Source organism: Ahaetulla prasina, chromosome 17, assembly GCF_028640845.1.
Source record: "Ahaetulla prasina isolate Xishuangbanna chromosome 17, ASM2864084v1, whole genome shotgun sequence".
Lineage (NCBI taxonomy): Eukaryota > Metazoa > Chordata > Lepidosauria > Squamata > Colubridae > Ahaetulla > Ahaetulla prasina.
In genome coordinates this window covers 10,533,120-10,538,276 of record NC_080555.1, presented here as the reverse complement: position 1 = coordinate 10,538,276, position 5,157 = coordinate 10,533,120, and positions in this window count along the sequence as shown.

The following is a 5,157-nucleotide window of genomic DNA, read 5'->3' as shown; positions in this document are numbered from 1 at the left end:
GACGGTGAATTCTAGTCCCACCAATCACCAGGAAGCAGTTCTAGTCATGCCTTAGGCCCAAACGTTTGTTGGTGACTTTGGGAACAATCACCAGGAGACGGTAAATCGTAGTCCCGCCTTAAGCATCGAAAATTGACTGAGTGACTTTGGACCAATCACCAAGAGAGTCTGAGTTCTAGTCCGACCTTAGGCACACAAGAACCATTTTGGTGACTTTGGGCCAGTCCCTCTTTCTCAGCCCTACACACCTTGCAGGGTTGTTGTTGTGGCAAAAATAGGAGGAATGTATGTGGGACATGTCTGCCTCCTTGAGTTATTTCCATCCCTTGAGGCAGGATATGAATGAATAAATAGGTAGGTAGATAAACAACCCAATAAATAAATTCAACATTTAAATTTCTATGGGTTTGATCGATGCCTGTCCTCAGGTCGTTGTTCTAATCCTGGGGTCTCCAACCTTGGCAACTTCAAGACTTGTGGACTTCAACTCCCAGAGTTCCTCATCTAGCAAAACTTGGCTGAGGAATTCTGGGAGTTGAAGTCCCACAAGCCTTAAAGTTGCCAAGGTTGGAGACCTCTGCTCTAATCCATCTCTTTGTCTAACTCTCCCACCCGTCTTTCTTATCAGGTACAGACTATGGCCGAAGAAAGGCAGACTTGGAACCAGCGAATTGCTGAATTGGAACGGCTTATCAGGTTCCAAAATGTGTTTTGCGTCTCGGAGAAAATCAACGTGAGTGCATCGAAATATAGGTTGGGATAAAAACCAGAGGTGGGATTCAAAAATTTTAGCAACCGGTTCTCTGCCCGGTTGCTGGGGTGGGCGTGGCCATGGTGGGCGTGGCCTACTCAGCCTCCTCCCACACACCTGTTTTGCACCCTCCCAGAGCCTCTGCACAGGCCCTCCACTTACCTGGCATCCAAAACAGGCGGTGTGGAGACTCCTGGGTGGGGTGGGGCGAGGCCAGCCAGTCTTCGCAACTACCGGTTCGGCGAACCAGATGTAAAATTAGCATCCGGTTCGCCCAAACTGGTCCGAACCGGCTGAATCCCACCCCTGATCGAGACTTGGGGGGGGGGAATGTGGAACTTTGATGCTATATAGGTTGATGGCAGCAAGATTACTATATGCACAAAAATGGAAGGACGTTTTGATTCCCACGATGGATGAGTGGCTGCAGAAGTTGATGGAGTTGGCAGAGATGGGAAAATTGATTGCTTTGATGAAAGGAATAAAACCCCCACAATTACTTTTGTTTCTATTTGGAAACCGCTTCTGGACTTTGTGCTTGAGGTGGTGGGGGAAAAAATGAAACTTTGATTTTGGGTTTTACTGACAAGATAGGTTTGTTGCTATTGAAATAGCTAGTTTAGACTAGAATAGAATAAAATTTGTTATTGGCCAAGTGTGATTGGACACACAAGGAATTTGTCTTGGTGCATATGCTCTCAGTGTACATAAATAAAAGATACCTTCATCAAGGTACAACACTTACAACACTTAATGATAGTCATAGGGTACAAATTTAACACTTAATGATCGTTCTAGGCTACAAATAAGCAATCAGGAAAGATAGATAAGATAGAGATAGATAGATAGATAGATAGATAGATAGATAGATAGATAGATAGATAGAGAATAGATAGATAAATAGATTAATAGATAGAGATAAAAAGATAGATAATTGATAGATAGATAGATATAGATAGATAGATGATAGATAATGACAGATAGATAGACAGATAGACAGACAATCAGACAGAGACAGACAGACAGATAAACAATAGATAGATAAATGACAGATAGATAGACGATAGACGATAGATAGATAGATAGATAGATAGATAGATAGATAGATAGATAGATAGATAGATAGATAGATAGATAGATAGATACAGATAGACAAACAGAGTGTAGATAGATAATAGATACAGTGTGTCTCCAATTTATCAACTTTAAGATAAGTGGGCTTCAAATCCAAGAATTCTGGGAGTTGAAGTCCACCCGCCTTAAAGTTGCCAGGGTTGACAAATACTGACATGATGATTAATTGAACGGCAGGTTCTTGAAAAGTCTGGGACATCTAAACAATATCCTTGTTTTTATCATGTTTCTCAACCTTATCCAGGTTTCAGGTCTGCTCCCCAAACCCGGCATCCAGGCCCAGCCTGGGGCAGAGAATCCCATGGTCCTTTCTTCTGAACTTCTCTTGGATGCCATTCCTCCCCCACCTCCTTTTAAGGATAGAGACTCCAGCACCCAGAGCAGTCCAGCCCCGGTTGATTTGATCCTTGAAAGCAGCAAGCTGGGTTTCAGCTTGGAATTTGACCCAGCCAGGTCACTGGGGGACTACGAGACCCATGGACCTCCTGTTGCCAAGAGCTACCTCCACCGGTCACCTCTCTCTGCTTGGAAGCCCACGAAATTCTGCGCTGAGTGTGCGAGTGTGACGGAGGAGGAGTACGGCAGGAAAGAGAGGGGGCTGGTCTCTTCTCCCCCAGCCCCCTGCTTTTTATACCTGCAGGAGGTCTCGACACCCTCATCCACTACTAGTCCTTTGCCAGACTCAGAATTGGGGGCCTTCCCCATGCTGCATCCATCTTACCTGTCCGGCCATCCAGCGGTGAGCGAGCCACCGGCTGAACGGAGCAGATGGGGCCGCTCGGATCCTGCCGATATCTCCCAGAGTCCCAGATTGGAGAAGAAGATATTGAGACCCCGTCTGGAGCATCAGCCGAGACCGAAGATGCTGGACAGCTGCGGCTTGACCGCCAAGCACTCGGAGCAAGAGGAAGTCCCAGAGAAGGGGACCGTCTGGTCGCGACCCCACTGCGTAACCGTGCACGAAGAAGGGAGTGGCGAAGAGCTCTTGAGTCCTGGAGAATCGGCCTCGGAGGAGAAGCTACGCTCCAGGCATCAGCATATGGGGGGGATGCTCCCCCAGATCAGAAAGGGGGGAGGAAGGGAGAGGCAGAGTTTTGCCACTGTCCAAGACTCGACGTCGCTTTGAGAGGCAAGGTCACGGCCCCTCCGTGCCCCCCCCCCAGCTAAGAGCCCTGGGGCTGCAGGTTCCATCGATGGTCAGGGTTCCAAGTAATACATCCCCTTCCATTAGAACTCTGAGGCCGGCATCTTCTTTAAAGAACATTTTATTGGGACATATCAAATTGGCACAGGCTTGGTGGAAAACCAACTCTTCAATTCCTGCTGGTTTTACACCCAATTAAAAGTAAAAAATTGTCACGTTCTGCCCCCCCCCTCCCGTCCCAAGTCACATGGTCCAATCAGCATGTAGCCCAGTTGCAAGGTGACCTCAGTCTCCACCTTTCGAACCCCTGCACCAACGTCCTTGATTCCCAAGGGAAAGAATTTTAATTAGGCTACGACACCTCAGCTATCTCTACATCCCAATCCCTCCCTTTGCTCCAGCTTGTGTCAGCCCTGAAGCAGTGAGGAGAGAAACCTCCCCAAAAGTAAAGGTGAAGGTTCCCCTCGCACATATGTGCTAGTGGTTCCCGACTCTAGGGGCGGTGCTCATCTCCGTTTCAAAGCCGAAGAGCCAGCGCTGTCCGAAGACGTCTCCGTGGTCATGTGGCCGGCGTGACTCAACGCCAAAGGCTCACGGAACGCTGTTCCCTTCCCACCAAAGGTGGTCCCTGTTTTTCTACTTGCATTTTTTACCTGCTTTCGAACTGCTAGGTTAGCAGAAGCTGGGACAAGTCACGGGAGCTCACCCCGTTACGCAGCGGCACTAGGGATTCGAACCGCTGAACTGCCGACCTTTCGAGCGACAGCGTCTGAGCCACTGCGTCCCCTAGAAACCTCCCTAGAGAACTATAAAAAGGAAAATGGCCACAGTTTGGCTAACTTCAGGGTTGACAATCGGTTGTGTTGCAATGAAAAAAATTGTGATGTGGTGGAATTTAGTGCAGAGTGGCAGGAGGAGAATGGGGGTGGGTGGGTTGTCTTTCCCAAAGAGCAAAGAGGTGACGCCGCTTGAAATGCCTGGTAGGTAGAAAGAGGGCGAAGTGGATCCTCCCTAGCACTTCACAGAGTGTATCTATAGTTACGCAGATAAGTACTTTAGTCTGGCAAGGTTGCAGTCTGTAGGCGAGCAACAATAAATTACTCTGAACAACGCTGGTGTCATTTTTGGTTCCCTGGGTGTGAAATGCGCATTGCACTGTCCCAAGGGAGGTTGTCCCTCGAGTATGATCTCCCCTTAATGCAAAATTAAATCTCGGGTCCGAGCTACGTCTCGAGTTAAACCCTTGAGATTTAGATCTAACTTGAAATGTTGCATCCAGTTTTGGTCGCCAGAATATAAAAAAGATGTTGAGAGTGCAGAGAAGAGCAACGAGGATGATGAGGGGGCTGGAGGCTGACACCTACGAAGAACGGTTGCAGGAACTGGGTAATGGTAAAGGTAAAGGTTCCCCTCGCACATACGTGCTAGTCATTCCCGACTCTAGGGGGCGGTGCTCATCTCCGTTTCAAAGCCGAAGAGCCAGCGCTGTCCGAAGACGTCTCCGTGGTCATGTGGCCGGCATGACTCAACGCCAAAGGCGCACGGAACGCTCTTCCCTTCCCACCAAAGATGGTCCCTATTTTCCTACTTGCGTTTTTTTTTTACGTGCTTTCGAACTGCTAGGTTGGCAGAAGCTGGGACAAGTCACGGGAGCTCACCCCGTTACGCGGCAGCGCTAGGGATTCGAACCGCTGAACTGCCGACCTTTCGATCGACAAGCTCAACGTCCTAGCCCCCGAGCCACCGCGAGCCCTCTAAGAATTGGGTATGGCTAGTTTAATGAAAAGAAGAACTAGCAGTGACATGAGAGCAGCGTTCCAGTATTTGAGGCTTTACCACAAAGAGGGATCAACCTATTCTCCAAAGCACCAGAAGGCAGGACAATAAACAACAGATGGAAACTAATCAAGGAGAGAAATAACATGGAATTAAGGAGAAACTTCCTAACGGAACTATTAACCAGTGGAAAGAGTTTCCTTCCAGAAGTTGTGGGTGCTTAATCCCTGGAGACTTTCAAGAAGAGATTGGACAAGCCATTTGTCTGAAATGGGAGAGGTCCGTGATGGCGAACCTATGGCATGCGGTTTTCTCTCTCACCTGGCTCCAGAGCCTTTCTCAGAGTCTGGAG